General features: G+C 38.0%; 1 protein-coding gene and 1 long non-coding RNA gene across 3 annotated transcripts in view; one reads left to right on the forward strand and one right to left on the reverse strand.

Moving 5' to 3' along the window:
- The window catches only part of SLC2A13 (solute carrier family 2 member 13), a 337,234-nt gene that overhangs the window by 12,238 nt on the left and 302,092 nt on the right, over window positions 1–22,904 (forward strand). The gene's annotated exons all lie outside the window — the stretch shown is intronic.
- LOC107972193 (uncharacterized) lies at window positions 8,629–15,222 on the reverse strand. The gene is made up of 4 exons (XR_001714954.4): window positions 15,118–15,222; window positions 12,143–12,286; window positions 9,916–10,012; window positions 8,629–8,829 (listed from the first exon to the last, which is right to left on the reverse strand). It is a non-coding gene; the product is annotated as an uncharacterized LOC107972193 (long non-coding RNA).

Raw genomic sequence — 22,904 nt, forward strand, 5'->3', positions numbered from 1 at the left:
TAGCTCCCCACCTCAGAGTAAAAGCTAGTGGTCTACAGCACCCCATGGGATCTTTCCCCATCCCCACTTCTTCTTTGACTTGATTTCCTACTGCTTTTCCTTCCCTCCTTTTCCAGCTGCCCCCGCCTCTAGGAACACAATAGACATCCTTCCAGGCCTTTTTGTGGGCAGTTTCCTCTGCTGGGAAGCCTCTGTCCAGATTCCTGGAGCACTCTTTCCCTTTCTCTCTTGTGTTTCCTCAAGCATCTCTTCTTAGCGGGGTCTTCCTTGATCATTCGGCTTAAAGTTGCAGCCCCCACCACCAGTTTTCCCTGCTTTATTTTTCTCCATAGCAGTTTCCACTAGCCAAAACACTTAATGGTTGTGTTACTTACTGATTGTTTTCTCTCCACTAGAGTGTAATCTCCATGAAGGCAGATTTTAATTTTTCTGTTTTGTTTATTGCTGTTCCACCATTGAATAGTGTAGTGCCTGGTACACACCAGGCATCTAGTAAATATTTAATCTATAGATAACAACTAAAACAGTATAATCCTAAGGAATAATTTTGAGCTGAGATTGGATCAAGGATGTTGTAGGAAATTTGTGTAGTGGATGGAAGTAATTAAATGTTCTCTAGGGTTGCTTCTGACACTACTCTATGGTTTCAAACTTTTTAAAGTGGTTGGGAGAAAATAGGTATTATTTTTAACTTCAATTAATACTTTGAAGTCTAACATTGTTTTCAGTCCCTGCAATGAAATGAGTCTCTCCGTGTATCTAGGGAGCCTAAACAAACGAAAGTTGATTTGTGTCTGAAAAATGATCTGACAGACTCTCAAGGATGAACTTGGAGTAATTACACTTAGATGTGACAGTGGAATCAACAGAAATGCAAACTTATTACGTGGGATATATCTATTCCACATGTTAATAATGCTCTAATGTCTCCTCTCTTTCCTGGCAGACAGATTTGTGGGAAGAGGGATTACTGATTCACAGAGTTGCATCTTCGTTTTTGAACCTGGAATTAAAGCAGGAGTGGAAAGGCATTGGAGTCGTAGTTCACCCAGACTGTAAAGAGGCTTGATCAGTTTTCTCTGACCTTCACATCTTCTGTCTGATGACTCAAGTTTTCAAACTTTAGTGAGTCTTTCTCCTGGAGAATGGAGATACGGAAGTTGAAATCTCCTCTTATTCTCTTCTTAGCAGCCAATCCACGTTTCAGATTCTATAATACATTTCACTAGGTAGCTATTGAGCATCTGTATTGGGCCAGGCACATTGTGGCTTGGGATTCAAAAAATAAGACACATTTTATTTTTCATTATGGTCTGATTATAAATTTAGGGGACAAAAAACATGTGTAAGTGTATAATGATGTGATAAGTTTCTAAAGATGGTATTACATATGTGGAATTTAAAAAATAAGTACCATAATCTTGAGGTTGATCTGATCCTTTTAAATCATCCAGATTTAATTCTGGATGGGGTTACGTTTCAAGTGAAGCCAATCTGCAACTCTTCATAGCAAATGGAGTGGCACTCTCACCAGTCCAAATTGTGATAATTAAAACACTGGTCTTAATATTGCATTTTAAGCTTATATTTGAATATGAGTGCTTCAAATAAATGTGGAAAGTTACATTGTCCAACAAAATAATTAAATTATGCTGTGAAGACTTGGCTTGAGCCACATTTCCTGGTTTACTGTTCTAGTTTTTAATCTTACCCCATAAACCCTCTATACTTGTGAAACCATTCTTGCCACCCCAGACAGACCTTATTATACCTCTCTCTATGACACCTCTATTACTGCCCATAGTGATACTCATATGTCATTAATACAGACAGTAATAGAAAAATATGTAAGACACAGTCGTGCAGAGGAAGGTTGATGAGGTCTGCCTGGAGCTGGCAAGTCAGGTTTCACAAAAACCTAATTCATAGAGTTATTGTATGGATTAATTGATAAACTATTTTCTGTTAAAAGTTAAACGTAATTCCTGCTGCTTATTAGCACATGCTCAGAAAACATTAGCCATTATTGTAGTAATTAATGTGAATTTTTCTTCCCATTTTATCTCTGTTGGAGACAGACATCAACATATTTTGGATTGGTGAACAAAACCAGACTGTCCTGAATTAAGTTTTCCTGGCACATGTGTAATTAAAACCTCTGTAGGACTGTAATTTGCATATTAGGTAGTATGAGTACAAATGAGTTAGTTACCTCATTTCACCTTTATAGTTTCTGGTTAAGGAGAGAAAGACATTTTGAAATTTTCATAGTTCATAATTTGAACCTTGAAATTTAGGATTGTACAAAAAGAAAGGGAATTTAATGCATCAAATATATGACATGCCATTATTCTTTGTTGCCAGTAGTTGGCCAATTTCAACTTTAATTGAAGTACAGCCTTTTATAATAGTTTGCAAAAACACAGCAAAAAAGTCTAGCAGTAAGCTTTTAATTTTAGATTTCCTCCTTATCCTGTAGAATAAAGTTTTAACAATAGTGTCAACATAAGTAAATTATAAAGAATCTAATGACATTCAAGTGAATGAGGATACTCTATTTTTCACCTACTGTACAAATTACAGTGCATAAAGTGGAATTCAAGGATCTTATTTTACACAACATAAAGATCAGCCATGTGCCACATAATGACATTTCAGTGGAGGATGACTGCATATAGGATGGTGGTCCCATAAGATTATAATACTGCATTTTTACTGTACCTTTTCTATGTTTAGCCATGTTTATACAAAAATACCATTGTGTTAGAGTTGCCTACAGTATTTAGTACAATAACATGCTGTACAGGTTTGTAGCCTAGGAGCAGTAGGCTATAGCATATAGCTTAGGTATGTAGTGGGCCGTACCGTTTAGGTTTGTGTAAGGACACTCTATGAAGTTTGCAAAATGTATTCCTGAGAATGTATCGCTGTGGCTAAGCAATGCATGATGGTATCTGCATGTGCACATCTTTACCAAGAATATCTTACTAAAGATTCTGAGGCAGTGAGTTTTTTACTTTTTCATAGATAATATAAAATAGACTAATCTAAAGGACTTTATTTATTATGAATGAATAGTTCTTGAGGCTGGGGAGGTAAGAACCCTGTTTAAAAAAAGGTTTATAACCTGATTAAGGAAATCATGAATGTTGCAAAAGAAACACATGATTTTGTTACATTTGTTTGGTAATTATGCAGTTATTTATTCATCTGTGCAAGAGATCATTAGAGTCTGGATTATTTTCAAAATTTTAGTTTCTAAATATGACATGCATTTTCAAATAAACATGAATATAAAGAATACAGAATTATAGTTATTAATAAGCATTAAAACTTTGCCTATGGATAGCTACTGCTATGGTTAATAGTTACCTTTTATTTGCTTTAAGTGAACATCTGGCTACTTAATCTAACTCAAAATGATTTATAGACATAAACTCAAAGCCACTGTCAGTAAATTTTTCTTTATTTTTAAGCAGTCATGAAGATAAGATACGCAGAGATAAGCCATATGAGCAAATAGTGCCTTAATTGTTAAAAAGGGAATGAATTCTAGGAATTAAGATGAATAAACATGACTAGTTTCTAGCAAAATTATAAAATATTATTAATGAAGATTTGGAAGCATTTAGAAAAGAGTCTGATGATTACTAGGAACTTTTGTGTGTTCACTAGAAATATGCCTTATTAAACTAATCTCTTTTGTTTTTCCTTTGAAAGCATTTCTTGGTGAGTAGATTAGGAAAATTCTGCATATAAAGCATTTGGCATACTCCTCTTTCATTGAATATATTTGAAGAACATTTTCTTTGTGTTAAGCAAAATAAGTGAGCAAAATAAACTTTAATCTCTGAAATTTGGCCAATAAAAAAAAAGAAGCAAACATGGTTTAGTAGGATGCCTTGTCAGTGTTGAAAAGTGGGCCCAGAAGGTCTCTACTGGGGTGCAATCAAGCGCTCGGTCCTTCAGCTCTGTGCTTGTCAAATCCAGGGAGCCCAGAGCAAGCTAAATGGCTGTTATGCTTGATAACAGAGCTAATATTAAAAATAACTTTAAGATACTGGAATGCTGTTAAAAACTAAGAAAAGTTAAAATTCATAGGAAATGTATTTATAATATGTATATCTCCGTATATTTTACATTTTAAATATATTTGCATTATTGCCGTTAATCCACTCTTAGAGCTGACCAACAGTGAGACAGACTCCTTACAGAGAACACTAGGAGAGAGTTTACAAAGTCTATACAGGGAGGCGCTCAGTGTAAGGTGCAGGGTGACCTTTGTTGAGGAGATGAAGAAGTCTTCCTTGTATTCAGAGCCTGACTGAAGGGCTTCTCTAGTCCCGCTTGATTCTAAAATTCTCAGGCTTCTTTATTGATTACAATTGAGAAATGGTTTCATCAAAGCTGCCAGAGAATTTGTCCCCTGAAATGGAATAAATCATCTGAGATCCTCAAGATTGCAAATTACTAAAGAGGAAGACAGTGTCTCTTTTTTTGTAACTTCTATGAGAGTTCAGTAGATGTTGGTTGGCTCACTGACAACACCTGAGTTATTCTATTTGATTACTTTTGGCTTCTGACTTTTACATTATCAAATTCACTTTTCTTGGATATATTTTAGGTCTTTTGTTATGAAATCAAGAACATTATGTTCTTTTTACAGAGAGAGTTTATAAAGTACGGAGATGACCACTCTGAAAGCCACATGCCCCTGGCACCCTCTGAAGCACCTCAGTCCTCTCCTGACTCTTTCAATGATTGATTCTGCCATTTGCATGATTCCTCTGAAGAAAACCAATTATTTAGTGTTCTTGAGGTGATTGACTTGCAAATAATCTTGTGCTCTTAAAGCACATTTTTGGTAAATTTTCAAATTTCTGAATACTAGAAATTATTTCTTTAGTTATAATTGAGTGAGATCAGATATTCACAGATTAATAGACTCTCAAAACCAGTGGGTGCTGCCTTCATACCACACATTTTACCATGCTAGGATAAACATTCATCTTCAATTTTTTTGTTGTTAAAAAACATACTTCACCAAGGAATTTATTATCCCACTCATTTTATCACATACCTCTTCTGGAGCTTAGGGTCTCAGCCCCTTCCTGTCTCTTCTTTTGTGTCTCCCCTGCTACACCCCTACCACACTTTGGTGTTTTTGAGGTTTCTTAATCTTAAGTAAAGTGTGAATAAAAAGCATTTTTAGAAAGTCTTGCCATGTTTATTGATCTGTAACATGCAATATACATACTGTGCTTGCTGTATTAACACAGCTCCAAGACAAGACCCCTAGCTTTTCTACAGCTAGACTAACTCCCCCAAATCCCACTTCTGTAGAGCTTTGGAGCTGCAGCAGCTGTTGAGGTAATGGTTACTTTCCTCAAAAGGTAGCCATTATGATGATTGGCTTCAAAAAGTAAAAAAAAGGTCTTTTGAAAAATTGACAGTTCTCCCCACAAAGAGTTGAGTGACTGGTCAGCTACAATTTCTTCTAACTTGTAATTCCTTCTAATATATGATGTTGAGGTTTTAGAGAGAGCAGTTAAAATAAAGTGGTCTAATTAGACAGTGTTTGCATCATCTTTTTCAGTTTAGATGTTGAGGAAGTGTTCAGATCCTACCAAGCAATTTTTTCTTCTTTTGAGTGAGAACTGTCTATACTTTTGTACTTAGTGTCTTTACCTGTCCCCCTTTTGAGCTTTATGTCTTAAAGAAATGTTATGCCGTTTACTCCTTTTAATAGATTAAACTTATTTTCAGGTTATTAAAAAAAACCTGTCTCACAGAATCATAAGACAAACTGTATGAAACTCTTGGAACAGTGCCTGGCACATGGTAGTATACAGTAAATGTTATCTGCTGTTTCATTTTAGTTTTAACATATCTACCATGCACCTGCCTCAATGGAATAGTGTAAAAGGATATTTATACTTATAATCAGTATAAATTATAGTTATTTGTACTTATAATCAGTATAAATTATAGTTATTTGTACTTATAATTAGTACAAATTATTTAATTTATACTAGTGAGTTTTATGAATTTGTACAAATTAACCCGTTCTGAGCCCTAGGTTTCTCAGCTTTATCCACTTCATGGTGGTTTAATGAGTATTAAGTAGTAGTACAGAAGGTTAACTGGTACATGTAACCTCCTGGTAGTGTTGGCTTACTCTGGTCTCTTATGAGGTAAGAGTTCCTTAAGGACAGGGACCATGTTTTTGTGTTTATCCCAGGATCTATCATAGCTTCTGGCACATAGTAGATATTTATTTAGTAAATGCTTGCGGGTTACATAAATGGGAGCATTGGGAAGGAGAATGAGCAGAAGAATGTGTAGAAATTTTTCTATTGTAGGTAACACTCTTCCAGGAGAAAAAGGTTATTTGAAAGCCACAGGGGTCTTAAAAACTCAGTTTTTTCATTTAAAGCTTAAAGCATTTTGATATTTACTTCTAAAGTATTACAACTAATATGACCATGACTGATGAATGGAAGAAACACAGAGGGGTATAGACTGGAAGAGAAAGGAGAGAGGGAGAGAAAGACTAAGAGATTTAGTGAGTACTATGAAAATGTTAAACTCTAAAGTTACACTCTTGAAAGTAGCTTCAAGAGTCTTAGCTCAATTATCAGGGGCCTTTGGAAAGCCAAATAGGTGATTACCTTTATTTTAAAAATTACTTGCTTTTAAGACTTTGAAGGATCCTTTCTGAATGGAAGATACAGCCAAAGGTGGTAGTGAGAGGTATGGAAGATTGAGGAGGATGTGTGTGGTTGTGTCTTCAGTAACCAGAGCAAACGGCCTGAGATTAGAGGAAATCAATCTGAGGACTGGGTACATTTTGTCCACTTTCAGTGTCAGAGCTACCAAGCAATTGGGAGGTAAGGTTGTAGAGTTGGTTTTGATGTCCTGTCTCAAGACCTAATTATGCCTCTTGGGACTAGGTGAGGAAAATATGTGTCCTGGGACTGGCCGTTGGTAACTGCATTAGAGAAAATGAGCTTGACAGGTCTCCCACAATTTGGAGATTTCTCCAGAAACATACTGCAGTGTTAGGTCCAGGGAACAATTCTGATCTGCCCTTGGTTTAGAGGCAACACATAATCGCACTACCTATCAGTTTAGTCCTGACGCCTATGAATGCCCAGTTCTTCCTTGTCATTCAGCTTGTGGATAGGAGACAACAATGCATGTCTTGTTTCTTCTCGTATTTGTAACTGATTTGCTTTTAAGACTGTCTTGTCTGAATTGCCTTCTGCTGTTGGTGTAATAAGAAAAAGCATGTGGTGTATTTAACCAATGGGGGAAAATATTTCTTATATAGAGAGATGAAATAGACATGTAGCTAGAGAATAGACGAGAATAGACATGTAGCTTGTTTGATGGCCCATGTCATTTCTCAGATTTACTGCTATGTTTTTCTTAACAGCTGGTTACAAAAACAAGTGGCACTAAAGGAAAAGACCATATTTTCTTTTATCATGGCCACAGGTGTTTATTTTTATTTATTTTTATGAGTATATAAAATGAAAAGTATTCAGATTAACCGGTTATTCAGAGAGGTGATATCAGGTGGGGAGTAGTGGGATTTAAAAAAATACCCTCCCATGCCACCTGCATTCTGATTGCCAATGCATCCGTGATTGGTGCCTTGCTCAGCATCTCCCAGGTGCCATCACTTCAGAAGTTTCCCAGATTTTGCTCTTTCTTAGAAGGCAGCAGGGAGGGCCAGGCACGATGGCTCACGCCTGTAATCCCAGCACTTTGGGAGGCCGAGGCGGGTGGATCACGAGGTCAGGAGTTCAAGACCAGCCTGACTAATACGGTGAAACCCTGTCGCTACTAAAAATACAAAAATTAGCTGGGCATGGTGGCATGTGCCTTTAATCCCAGCTACTCGGTGGAGGTTGCAGTGAGCTGGGATTGTGCCACTGCACTCCAGGCTGGGTGACAGAGCGAGACTCTGTCTCAAAAAAAAAAAAAAAAAAAAGAAGATGGGAGTAGCAGAAGGAATGCGGGACGTGAAATTGGAAATCCTGGGTCCTGCTTTCAAATCTTTTATGTAAATATGTGATTTTAGATAAGTCACTTAATGCTTGAGCTTGCTTTCTCTTCTGTAAAGTACAAGTTATATGTAAAGTTCCTTCTAACATAGCCATTTCATTGGCCAGATAAGAAGGAAAAAGGAGTACTGTCATGATCTGCCACCTACTTAGGCCCCTTCTGCAATGTGAAATGGACACTGTGAGTATAAAAACATACTCAAAAGTATATTTTTTAATTCTCTCACTCAACAGTCAACACAAAAGACTTCTGTGACCAAATGTGGGGGATTTCTCCCCACCAACAAGCAATCAGTTTTGCAGCAGACACCAGCTGGATGTCCTCTAATTCAGTTCTCACACCGTCACCCTAGAAATAGCGTCTGATTCCACAGGTTGAGGGCACAGTCCTCAAGACCTCCCACCACCCCCAATGCCAACAGCCTTCAGACACCAGTTGCAAATTTGGGTCTCTGGAACTTTGACCAACCAACTACTTCAAGTTGGAGTTTTTACAACACCTTTTTTGGGTTATATTAATTTTCTAGAGTGGTTCACAGAAATCAGAAAACAGTTTGGTTTACTGGTTTATTTCAAAGGATACAAACAGATAAAGAGATACATAGGGCAAGACTTGGAAGGGTCCTGAGCACGGGAGATTTTGTCCCTGTGGAGGTGGAGTCCTCCACTATTGGTACATGGATGAGTTTTTGTTCCCTGCCTGTCAATCTCCATATGTTCATCTGTCGAGAAGTGCTCTGAACTCAGCCCTTTTCACCTTTTAAAGAAGTGTCATAATCAATTATATCATTACCTAGCCATAATTGATTAAACCATTGGCGACTGGTGACCAACTTAACCTTCAGCTTCTCTCCCCTTGGAGGTTGGGGGTCCCAACCATCTAATCCTGCCTTGGTTTTTCCAGTGACCAACCCTTATCCTGAAGCTGCTTAGGGGCTACCAGTCATCTGTCAACTTACTAGCATACAAAAAGACATCACTTTGCAGAGTCTAAGGATTTTAGGAGTTTTATGCCATGAAACAAGGGTGGAAGACCTAATAAATATTTCACACTATCACAGACAGCAAGTGGAGCGTCAGGCCTTAAGAGGAGTCCTCAATCCTAGTCTCATACATTTACAAAATGCTAAATACATAACATGAATTCATTAAAAAAAAAAGGGAAGCTGTAAGCCCAGTGCTGCCTTATAGTATAATTTTTTACATTTACCCTAAAAACATTTTAACTTTCAATAGAATGCTCCATTGGATTTGGTGCTCAGTCCTGGACAACTCTTCATTTCCAATGACCTGACTTAGGTTGAATTTTGTTATTTGAGCCAGCCCCGTGAGTAAGCTTGGCTTGCTGGCTATTTGTGTGTTTCTTGTTATTTAAGACATCTTGCTGAAGTTGAAGGGTGCAGTCTTTGAAAGAGTGCTTTTTAATGGAAAGCTGTTGCGTTAAAAAGTGGCTTTGTGTTTTTATAGACCACACAATTCTAAGCCAAATGACACAGTTTCAAAATAGCTATTGGTGGATAGAACACACAGATAAGTACTTGAGAGCCTGGTGGCAGAAGTTTGAAGTATTTGTAAGAAGAAAGCGCAGCATGAGCCAGATGTAGAGTTTCCTGTTTGATCATTTTTTACAATATCTTAGTATAGATTTGCAGTTACCCTGCCAGATGTGTACTTCATCTTTTATTAGACACATTCAAATATATCAGTTAAAGAGCTTTTGGTTCAGTATCTGATATTCGGAGCATTTATTCTAATATTGCCTTTTACTGCCTCCCAAATCTATACTTGTATTGGTACTGTGTACAGTAAAGGTGAATGCATTTTAAAGTATAATGAATGATACCTGGTGTTGATCGAAATGGGGTAAGTCTTCCACAGCCTGTCTCTCCACTGATTACAACCAAGAACTCTGGAAATAATGCAAAATGCAGCTGAGGATTCTGAAAAGTAAACAACAGCAGGAAGATTGGGTAGGGAAGTCAAAATTTGAAGACCTACTGGACTGGCAGTGAATTTACTGTTTGTATCTTTTCTTTCTTAATCTCCTGGCTTTTACCTTTGGAGGGCTGAGTCCCAGGACTGCTCATTGAACACCAATGGCAGAAAAGCCCAAGAGAAACCCCCTCCTTCTAGTCAGAAGATTCAGAATAGGGACCCTTGTGAGCCAGAAGATATGGGAGGAGTTCCCCGTCCTTTTTTTCCTTTTTCTCCTTGCCCTGCCTTGAGGCCAGCCCAGTTAAAAACCTGCAGTGCTGCAGTGGTGATGGCAGTAGTATAGCACTATGGATGCTGAGATACAGCCCTCTTTCTGTACAAAGGAAATAGAAAAGGGATCCCTGGGGTCTAGAGAGTGTGGGAGGGAATCAGTTATTTTTTCTCTGTAGTTTCCCTTGCTGGTATGCTGCAAGGACAGTCCCAATTATGTGGAACTGAAAAACAGTGTAAGGGATTAAGTTCTAAGAGAAAATCCTGGTTTTATGCATAGCAGATTTGGAAAAGAGGACCCTAGGGGCCAGAGGGGTCAGGGAAGTGGTGGAGAAGAGAGCTGAAAAAGGGGATCTCCTGTTTCTGTGTATAAGCTGAAACAAGTCCTGAGCTCACCCCTAAGCAGCACATGCACAATTCAGACCCAAAGGGGCACAGCAAATGTTTTGAGTACAGAACTGTGACATAAGGTACGACACAGTCCCAGTCTATCTCCTGAGTAATCTGAATAACATAGCTATTGAAAATTGCTATTTAACAAGATGGCTGACTAGATGCAGACAGGAAGAACTTCTTCCACTGAGAAACCAGACCATCAGGAAGAACTGCATACTCCAAACAGATCTTCAGAAAGAAGGTATTGAGAGTAGACAGAAGAAGGATACAGACCCTGGGCTGAAGTGGGGGAGGAAACCCTGCATGGAGTTGCTGAGCACCAGGACTTATTCCTGACCCTGAGCAGCTCCTGGGGAAGGGGCGAGTGAAATAGGCTTAGAGTGGCCCACTCTCATTACAGACCTCTAGTATCCTCACTGCAGGAGACCTCATAACCCCTATGAATATTTGAGCTGGCAGAGACAGAACTCCAGCTTGCATGGATCCCCAGGGGTCTGGCGTGGGAATGGCTGCAGTGGAGCATAGTCATGGGTGCTCATCCTTCAAGGCCCACCGTACTCCTCTAGGTGGCTTTAGCCTTTTTGGCTGCCAGACCTGGACAGAGCATATCTTGCTCATGGGAAGGGGCCTGTCTGATCTGAGTGTCCCCCTATTTGCTGGCCTATCCCAGGGTCCCTGCCTGGCCACACCTGCTTGCAGCATGGCCTTGGCTGCCCAGCTGAGGCACTTGCCGGCAGCTACTGCCATAGCTCTTTTGTTAGAAGATCCATCCTCACAGAGAGCTTCTGTAGGAGTTGTAACTGATTACAACTAAAAACTCTGGAAATAATGCAAAATGCAACTGAGGATTCTGAAAAGTAAGCAACAGCAGGCAGATTGGGTAGGGAAGTCAAAATTTGAAGACCAACAGGTATGGCTGAATTTACTGTTTGTATCATCTTTCTTAACCTCCTGGCTTTTAACTTTGTAGGGTTGAGTCACAGGATTGCTCAGTGAACACTATGTGTACATGCCGTGTGCATGCTAACCTCACTACCACACTGCCACTGGTGCACACACGTGCAGGGACCCCTGCTGCCTTGCCGAAGCTCTTTTGCTGGCAGACTGCATTGGAGTGTTACCAGCAGACTGGGAACACCTCAGCCCCTTCAGCACAGCAGGAGCTTAACCTTAAGGGGCCAGAGAAAAAAGGCTGTGGGCCTGGTCCCAGGTCCCCAGGGTTAGAGCACACAGCCTAGGAATGCTAAGCTGAGCCTTGGCCCCCTGCAGTCATCCAGACATGAAGCCAATCAATTTATACCCAGCTTATACCACTGTCAAACCCTCAAGGGCATCAAAGAATATAAAAAGCAAAAAGCCCTATCTGAAGGACAGCAACTTTAAAGATTAAAGAAACATCATCTCACACAGATGAGAAAGAACCAGTGCAAAACTCTGGCAATTCAAAAAGCCAGAGAGTGTCATCTTACCTCCAAATGACCACATGAGCTCGACAGCAAGGGTTCTTGATTGAAATCACTGAAATGATGGCATAGAATACAGAATCTGCATGGCACATAAGGTCGTCCAGATTTAGGAGAAAGTTGAAACTGAATCCAGGGAATCTAAGGATTCTAATAAAATGATACAGGAACTGAAAGATGAAATAGCCATTTTAAGAAAGAAACTGTTCTTCTAGAGGTGAAAATCTACAAGAATTTCATAATACAGTCAGAAGTATTAAAGCAGAATAGACCAATCTGAGGAAAGAATCTCAGAGCTTGAAGACCAGTTCTTTGAATCAACTCAGTTGGACAAAATAGAGAAAAAAAATAAAAATGAACAAAACCTCTGGGAAATAAGGGATTATGTGAAGAGACCAAACCTACAACAACTCATTTACATTCGAGAAAGACAGGGAGAGAGAGCAAGCAACTTGGAAAACATTTTTGTGGATATTGTCCAGGAAAATTCCCCCAACCTCACTAGAAAGGTCAACAGGCAAATTTGGTAAATTCACAGAACCTCAGCAATATACTACAAGATGTCCATCTTGAAGATAGATAGTCATCAGATTCTCCAAAGTCGATGTGAAAGAAAAAATATTAAAGGCAGATCAAAGAGTAGGGGCAGGTCATATACAAAGAGAATCTCATTAGGCTAACAGCAGACCTTTCAGCAGAAATCTTACAAGCCAGAAGAGATTGGGGGGCTTATATTCAGCAGCCTTAAAGAAAAGAAATTTCAACCAAGAATTCCATTTCCAGCCAAACTAAACTTCATAAACAAAGGAGAAATAAAATTTTCTTCAGACAAGCAAACACTAAGGGAATTCATTACCACCACACTTGCCTTACAAGACATGCTTAAGCAAGTGCTAAAAATGGAAATGAAATACTATTATCTGCCACTATAAAAACACACTTAAGTACCTAGCCCACTGACACTATAAAGCAATTATATAATCAAGTCTGCATAACAACCTACTAACAACATGTTGACAGGATCAAATCTTAACATCAATATTAGCCTTGAACATTTTAAACAAGGCCAGGTGTTGTGGCTTATGCCTGTAATCCCAGCACTTTGGGAGACTGAGGCAGGTGGATCACCTGAGGTCAGGAGTTCGAGACCAGCCGGGCCAGCATGATGAAACCCCGTCTCTACCAAAAATACAAAAAAATAGCCAGGCATAGTGGCACATGCCTGTAATCCCAGCTACTCAGGAGGCTAAGGCAAGAGAATTGCTTGAGCCTGGGAGGCAGGTTGCAGTGAGCTGAGATGGCACCACTGCACTCCAGTCTGGGCGACAGAGCAAGGCCCCCTCTCAAAAACAAAACAAAACCTTGAACATAAACAGGATAAATGCCCACTTTGAAGGCAGAGAGTGACAAGTTGCATAAAGAAGAAGACCCAACTGTATGCTACCTTCAGGAGACCATCTGAAATGCAAACCCACTCATAGGCTCAAAGTAAAGGGATGGAGAAAGATCTATCAAGCAAACAGAGCAAGAGTTGCTATTCTTATTTAGAAAAAATAGACTTTAAGCCATCAATGGTCAAAAAGGACAAAGAACCCAGGTGCGGTGGCTCACACCGGTAATCCCAGCACTTTGGGAGGCTAAGGTGGGCAGATCACCTGAGGTCAGAAGTTCAAGACCAGCCTGGCCAACATGGTGAAACCCTGTCTCTACTAAGAATGCAAAAAATTAGCCAGGTGTGGTGGTGTACAGCTGTATTCCCAGCTACTTGGGAGGCTGAGGCATGGTAATCACTTGAACCTGGGAGATGGAGGTTGTAGTGAGCTGAGATTGTGCCACTGCACTCCAGCTGGGTGGCACAGAGTGAGACTCCATCTCAAAAAAATAAAAAGGACAAAGAAGGACATTACATTATGATAAATGGTTCAACTAAATAAACAGTCTTAACTATCTTAAGTATATTTGCACCCAACACTGGTGTGCTTAGATCAATAAAACAAGTTTGTAAGAGACCTATGAAGAGACTTAGATAACCACACAATAATAATGGCAGACTTCAACATGTCACTGACAGTGTTAGATCATCGAGGCAGGAAAGAAACAGATACTAGGGACTTAAACTTGACACTTAACCACATGGATCTAACAGACATCTATACAATATGCCACCCAACAACAACAGAATGTACATTCTTCTCACCTGCACATGGCACATACTCTAACATTGACCACACATTTGGCCATAAAGCAATTCTCAACAAAAACAAACACAAAACCCTACCAACCAGTCTTTCAGACCTCAGTGCAATAAAAATAGAAATCAATACCAAGAAGATCCCCCAAACTGTACAATTACTTGGAAATTAACCTGTCCCTGAATGACTTTTGTGTAGAGTGAAATTAAGGTACAAATCAATAAGTTATTTGAAATTAATGGAAACAGATACAACTCACCTGAATCTTTGGGATGCAGCTAAAGCAGTGGTAAGAGGAAAGTTTATAGTGCTAAATGCTTACATCAAGTTAGAACTCAGATTAACAACCCAGCATCACACCTAGAGGAACTAGAAATACAAGAGGGAGCCAACCCTAAAGCTAGCAAAAGAAAATAACAAAAATCTGAGCTGAACTGAACAAAAATGACAGGTGAAAATTCATATAAAAGATTGATGAAACCAAAAGTTGGTTCTTCGAAAGAATGCATAAGATTGAGAGACTGTTAGCTAGACCAATAAAGAAAAAAGATCCTAATAAACACAGTCAGAGATGACAAAGACGACATTACCACCAACCCCACAGAAATGCAGAAAACAGAACCCTCAGAAACTATTACGAATACCTCTATGCACACCAACTAGAAAACCTAGAGAAAATAGATAAATTCCTGGAAATGTAAAACCTCTCAAGACTGAACTAGGAAGAAATGGAATACTTGAACAGATCAATAATGAGTTCTGAAATTGAATCAGTAATAAAAAACCTACCAACCAGTAAAAGCCCTGGACCAGAGGGATTTACAGCTGAATTTTATCAGATGTATAAAGAAAAGCTGGTATCAATCCTATTGGAACTTCTAGAAAATATTGAGTAAGAGGGACTCCTCTCTGACTCATTATGAGGTCAGATCATTCTAATACCAAAACATGGCAGACACAATAAAAGATGAAAACTTCAGGCTAATATCCCTGATGAACACAGACACAAAAATCCTTAACAAAACACTAGCAAATTGAATCCAGCAGCACATCGAAAAGCTAATCCACCACAATCAAATAGGCCTTATTCCTGGGATGCAAGGTTGATTCAACATATGGGAATCTATCTGATTTATCACATAAACAAAACTGAAAACCACATGATTATCTCAATAGACACAGAAAAGGCTTTCAATGAAATTCAACATTCCTTCATGTAAAAAAACCCTCAACAAAGTAGGCATTGAAGGAACAAACCTCAAAATAATAAGAGCCATTTATGACAGACCCACAGCCAACATTATAACGAATGGGTAAAACCTGGAATCATTTTCCTTGAGAACCAGAACAAGACAAGGATGCCCAATCTCACCACTCCTATTCAGCATAGTACTGGATGTCCTAGCCAGAGCAATCATGCAAGAGAAAAGTAAAAGTCATCCAAATAGGAAGAGAGGAAGTCAAACCATATCTATCTACAGATGATATAATTCTATATCTAGAAAACCCCATACTCTCTCTCCAGAGGCTTCTAGGATTGATAAACAACTTCAGCAAAGTTTTAGGATACAAAATCAATGTACAAGTATCAGTAGCATTTCTATACATCAATAACGTTGAAGCCAAGAGCCAAATCAAGAATGCAATCCCATTCACAAAAGCCACAAAAATAATAAAATATCTAGGAATACAGCTATACAGGGAAGTGAAATATCTGTGCAATGAGAATTACCACACACTGCTAAAGGAAGTTGAAGAGAACACAAACAAATGGAAAAACATTCCATGTTCATGGATAGGAAAAGTTAATATTGTTTAAATGGCCATATGTCCAATTCAGTTTACAGATTCAATGCTATTTCTACGCAACTAACTATATCATTTTTCACAGAATTAGAAAAAACTGTTCTAAAATTCATATGCAACCAAAAAAGAGAATGCATAGCCAAAACCATCCTAAGCTAAAAGAACAAAAGCCAGAGGCATCACCCTACCAACTTCAAACTATATTACATGGCTACAGTAACCAAAACAGCATGATACTGGTACAAAGACAGACATATAGAGGAGTGGAACAGGTTAGAGAACCCAGAAATAAAGCTGCACACTGACAACCATCTGATCTTTGACAAAGTCGACAATAACAAGCAATGGGGAAAGGATTACCTATTTAATAAATGGTGTTTGAAGAGCTGGTTAGCCATATACAAAAGTTTGCAGCTGGACCCTTTCCTTTCTTCATATACAAAAATCAACTCAAGATGGAACAAAGACTTAAACATAAAACCTAAAACTGTAAAAAGCCTAGAAGGAAGCCTAGGAAATACCATTCTAGATATAGGCCATGGCAAAGATTCCATGGTGAAGACTCCAAAAGCAATTGCAACAAAAATAAAAATTGAGAAATAGGATCTAGTTAAACTAAAGAGCTTCTACATAGCAAAAGAAACTAGTGTGAGTAAACAGACAACCTTCAAAATGGGAGAAAGTATTTGCAAACTATGCATCCAACAAAGGTCTAATATCCAGATTCTGTAAGGAACTTAAATCAACAAGCAAAAATCAAACAGCCCCAGTAAAAAATGGGCAAAGGACATGAACACTTTTCAAAAGAAGACACACACAGCCAACAAGAATATGAAAAAATGCTCAACATCATTAATCATTAAAGAAATGCGGATCAAAACCATGATGAGATGGCATCTGATACCAGTCAGAATGGCAGTTATTGAAAAGTCAAAAACAAAAAGCATACGAAAAAACATGCTGGAGGGGCTGTGGAGAAAAGGAAACACATACAGTGCTGGTGGTGGTAACGTAAATTAGTTCAACCACCGTGGAAAGCATTGTGGTGATTTCTCAATGTAAAACAGAACTACCATTCGATCCAGCAGTCCCCTTACTGGGTATATACCCAAAGAAATATAATTCGTTCTATCATAAAGACACATGCAAACATATATTCATCACAGCACTGTTCACATAGCAAAGACATGGAATCAACCTAGATGTTCATCAATGGTGGACTGGATAAAGAAAATGTAGTACATATACACCATGGAATACTACACAGCTATAAAAAAAAATCAGATCATGTCCTTTCCAGCAACATGGATGCTGCTAGTAACATTATCCAATGTGAATTAATGCAAGAACAGAAAATCAGATACTTCATGTTCTCACTTATAAGTAAGAGCTAAACACTGAGTACTCATGGATGCAAAGAGGAACAGTAGACACTGACTGGGCTTATTTGAGGGTGGAGGTTGGGAGGAGGGTGAGGATCAAAAAACTACCTATCAGGTACTATGCTCTCTACCTGGGAGATGAAATAATTTGTACACCAAACTCCAATGACGTGCAGTTTACCCATGTAACAAACCTGCACTTTTAAGAAAACATTTTTAACAGGACCCAATGAAAACATAATATCCAACATGTTCAGAATATAATGCAAAGGCGCTTAACATAGAGAATCAGGGAAATCTGACAAGTTGCTAAGGGAAAAGATAACAGGTGCTCACTACAAGATGACCCAGATGGTGGATTTATCACACAAAAACTTTAAATTGGCTTTGGTAACTGTGATCCAAGAGATAAAGGTGAAAACACTTGCAATGAATGGAAAGATAGAAGTTCTCAACAGAAAAACACGTACTTTAATAAAGGACTCAAATGGAAAATGGATTGATTTAATGGCAGAGAGAGATGAAAAAAGTGAGTGAACTTAAGACAGATAAATATAAATAATTCAAACAATAGAAATTACCTAAAATAAGAGGGAAAATGGAAAAAAAAACGAACCAACTCTTAAGGACTTGTAGGACAATATTTGGATTTCTAACATTTGTGTCAGCATAATGCCAGAAGAGGAAAAACAAATATCTGAAGAAAAAATATTTAAAGATACAAGGCCTGAAAACTCTCCAAACTTGGTGAAAGACATAAACTTACAGATTCAAGAAACTCAGCAAACTTCAAATGGTATTATTTCAAAGAAAGCCATGCCCAGATAATATTATAATCAAATTGCTGATAATGAAATTGTTGGGCATGTCAGGAGCTTGTAGTCACCAGTCTGCTCTAACAGGTAAAAAATGGGACAAATTGAAAAATCAGCAGTTCTTCCTGGACCTAAAGAGAAGTGAGGTGATAGGACAAACCACTACCCCCAAAACTGGAGAGGCAGGTGGATACAGCTAACCATAATTTACTTGAGTGATAACCAATTAACAAAGTCTTCCATGGGAAACATTGCTTGTATAGGAAAACCTGCATTATAGTTGACAAATTGCTAGAGATTCACTGTGGACAAATCTTAGATTTTAAAAACTCCAGGAGGACCTAGTCAGCAGAAGTGCGTGGAGGGGTCTTCCACTCTTATGAATTTCACCTCTTGCTGCTCTACCAGGTTTTCACAGTGAATATTTGAGAAAAATTCCCTTTGCTTCTGGCACAAGGAAGGGAAAAGGAGCCATTTTGAAGTATGCCAGAGTACTCTGTTTTGTTTTGTTTTTAAATGAGGTCTGCTTCAGAAAAAATTAGTTAAAACACAGTGTAAGTGGCCTGGGGTAAGCAAAACACCCAATTCTAGTTCTCTCCAGCCTTTTATTTGAGAAAAGGGGAATATTAAACTCCTGTACCCTCTAGCCATTCTGTTCCAACTAAGAGAGAAGAGAACTGAGAAGCACTTGTGAAGTTCCCAGTCCAGAGGCACAGCCTCACTAAAGCTTGAGACCTAATCATAACACTGTAGAGTGTTTCCCCTCCTCCTACACCTTACCACTTTATTACTGACAATGTATTTATATCCATTAACCAGTGTGTCATGTCTGGCTATCAAGAAAAAAATGAGAAGATACAGTAAAAGGGGGAAAAATGGGCTGAAGGAAGAGACAGAGCAAACATCAGAATCAAACTCAGATATGTCAGGGGTTCTGGAATCATCAGATTGGGAACTGAAAACAACCATGAATAATAAGCTAAGGGCTCTAATGGATAAAATAGCTTGCAAGGACAGATGGGTAATGTAAGCAGATAGATGATAATTCTAAGAATCTGTAAAAGAAATGCTAGAGATCAAAAACACTATGCCAGAAATGAAGAATATGGGGCTGGGTGCAGCAGTTCATCCCTGTAATCCCAATGCTATGGGAGGCTGAGGCAGGAGAATCACTTGAGACTAGGAGTTTGAGACCATCCTGGGCAACATACTAAGACTGCATCTCTACAAAAAGTTTTAAAAATAGCTGGACATAGGTGGTGCATGCCTGTAGTTCCATCTACTTGGGAGGCTGAGGTGGGAGGATCCCTTGAGCTCAGGATTTGGAGTCTGCTGTGAGCTGTGATCACACCCCTGTCCTCTAGCCTGGGTGACAGAGCAAGACTCCGACTCAAAAAAAAAAAAAAATGTCTTTGATGGGCTTTAATAGACTGGACATGGCTGAAGAAAGAATGTCCAAGCTTGAGGATGTTTTTAAAAGAATCCACCAAAACTGAAAAGCAAAGTGAAAAAATACTGGAGTAAACAAACCATAACGGAATATCAGAACCATGGGGGCAACTACAAAAGGTGTAACATACATATAAAAGAAATATCAGGAAGAGAGAAAGGAAAAGAAGAAATATTTGAAGCAATAATGACTGAGCATTTCCCAGCCAAACCACAGATCCTACAATTTCCTAGTTGACAAAGCAGAATAAATGGCAGAATAGCTATGTGAAGGCATGTCATTTTTAAACTACAGAAAAATCAAAGGTAAAAATCCTGAAATAAGCCAGATCATAATAAATAATAATATATATTATCTATATAATAGCAAAGATAAGAATACCTTTTTCTCAGGAACAGTGCTAGCAAGAAGAGAGTGGAGTGAAATATTTAAAGTGTTGAGAGAATGAAGCCCTACCAATCTAGGATTTTGTACCCTGTTAAGTTTTTCCTTCAAAAGACAAGGACAAATAGAAAATTGCTTAAACAAAGGAAATTTGTTGCCAGTAGACTTGCCATGCAAGAAATGTAAAAAATGATATGTCAGAAACTCAGATCTACATAAGAAAACATTGGAGAGAAATAAATGAAGGTAAAATAAAACTTTCATTTTTTAATTAATCATTGATCTGAGACAACAGTTTATTGAAAATAGTAGCAATAATGCCTTTGATTATGTGTGCTTGTCTATATATATACTTGTCTATACTTAAGCACATATATATATGGTTTGTTTATGGTTCATTTCCCCCCAGTATTTTTTCTCCTTGCTTTTCAGTTTTGGAGGTTTCTGTTACATACATATATCCTCAAGCTCAGAGACTCTTTCTGGTGTGTACATGTGCTTGTATGTGCATGTGTGTGTGTATATGTTTATGCTTATTTATATGTGAAATGCATGACAGAAATTATACAAGGGATGGAAGGAAGGAATTAGCATTATTTTGCTATTATAAGGTATTCATACTACTCATGAAATGATCTAGTGGCACTTGAAGGTGGACCTGAATTAGTTGTAAATGTATATTGCAAACTCTAGGGCCAGCACAAAGAAAAAGTAATGAAAGCAGTATAACCAATGTGGTGAGAAAGGAGTGAAGATAAAATCACGTAAAATGCTCAACTAAATCCACACAAGGTAGAAAAAGGGTGCATGAGAAAAATAAGAACAAATAAATGAAAACAATAAATATGGTAGACTTTGATCTAATTATCAGTAATCACTTCGAAGGTCAGTGGTCTAAATGTACCAATTAAAAGGCAGATTGCAGGAGTGCCTAAAAAAACAAGACCCAACTTTATTGCTGTCTATATGAAACTCTTTAAATATAAATACACATGGATTAAAAGCATGGGAAAGATATGCCATGCTAACATTAATCAGAAGAAAATAGGATTAGCTATATTAATTTCAAACAGCAGATTTCAGAGCAAGTAAAGTTATCAGGGATAAAGAGACATGTGTTCTATAATGGTAAAAGTGTTAGTTCTCCAATTTACCTTATGTGCCTAATAACAGAGTGACCAAATTCTCAATGCAAATACTGGTAGAACTGTGAGGAAAAAATAGATGAATCACTATTATAGTTGGAGACTTCATTACCCTTCTATCAGAAATGGCCAGATTTAGCAGGCAGAAAATCAGTAAAGACATTGTTGAACTCAACAACACCATTACTCAACTGGATATAACTGACATCTGTAGACTACTTCATCCAACAACAGAATACACATTCTTCCCTAGCTCGGATAGAACATAGAACACATTCTGAACCGTGAAACCTTAACAATTTAAAAAGAATACAATCATATAATAACTGTCCTTAGGCTACAATGGAATTAAACAAAATCAACAGCAGAAGGATAGCTGGATAATTCCAAAATGCTTGCAGGTTAAACAACACACTTCTAAATAACATGAGTCAAAAAATCTGAAAGAAATAGCAAAAAATTTAGAGCTAAATGAAAGTGAAAAATGAAAATTTGTGGGATTCACTGAAAGCAGTGCTTTTAAATTTATAGTATTTGATGTATTTAGTAACAGAAGGAGAAAGTGCTAGAGTCAGTCTTCTAGGCTTTGACCTTAGGAGACAAGAAAAGAGGGAATTAAATCCAAGGTAGGCAGAAGATAAGAAATAGTAAATACTGGAGTGGAAATGAAATTGGAAACAGGAAATTGATAGAGGAAATCTACAAAACAAAAAACTGGTTATTTGAAAAGGTAAAGTAAGCAGAGCTTTAATCAGGCTAAGAAAAAAAAGAGACCACATAAATTACGAATATCAGATATGAAAGAGGTGACAGCACTACAGATTCCATGGACATTAAAAATGACAAAGGAATACTATGAATAACTCTATCCCTACAAGTTTGATAACCTAGATGAAATGGACCAATTCCCTGAAAGATATATCATAACCTTCCAAAACTGAAAGCACCAGGTTCAGATGGGTTTACAAGTGAATTCTACCAAAGATTTAAGAGAGAAACTGTACCAATTGTTTAGAATTTCCTTTAGAAGGTGGAGGCAGAGGGAATGCTTTCTAACTCATTTTATGAAGCCAGTGTTAATACCAAAGCCAGAAAATACAAGAAAACTATAGACCAGTATCTCTTAGGTACATAGATGTAGAAATCATCAATAAAATATTATAAAATTGAATTCAACACTAAAGACTTATATACCATTATGAATTGGGATTTGTCCCAAGTATGCAAGACTGATTCAGCTTTTTAAAATTGATATTATCACATCAACAGACTAAATAATCACATCATATCAATAGAATTTCGAGACCAGCCTGGTTAACAGAGCAGTACCCTCTTTAAAAAATAGTAAAATAAGAAGAATGACTAAAAAGTGACAGTAATCAAGACAGTGTGGTGAAAGAATAGACACGCGTAGATCAGTGAGACAGAGAGCCCAAAAATGGACTTTTTAAGACGCTTAGCAGCATTTCTGGCCTGTATTCACTAAGTGCCAGTAGCAAAACTTCTGCTGGTTTAGCAAATGTGTCCAGTAGGTGACAGTTGTCCCTAGGTAAGAGGGTTCAGAGGGCCATATCTGAGAACCACTGCCCTAATC

This window comes from Pan troglodytes, chromosome 10 (assembly GCF_028858775.2).
Source record: "Pan troglodytes isolate AG18354 chromosome 10, NHGRI_mPanTro3-v2.0_pri, whole genome shotgun sequence".
NCBI lineage: Eukaryota > Metazoa > Chordata > Mammalia > Primates > Hominidae > Pan > Pan troglodytes.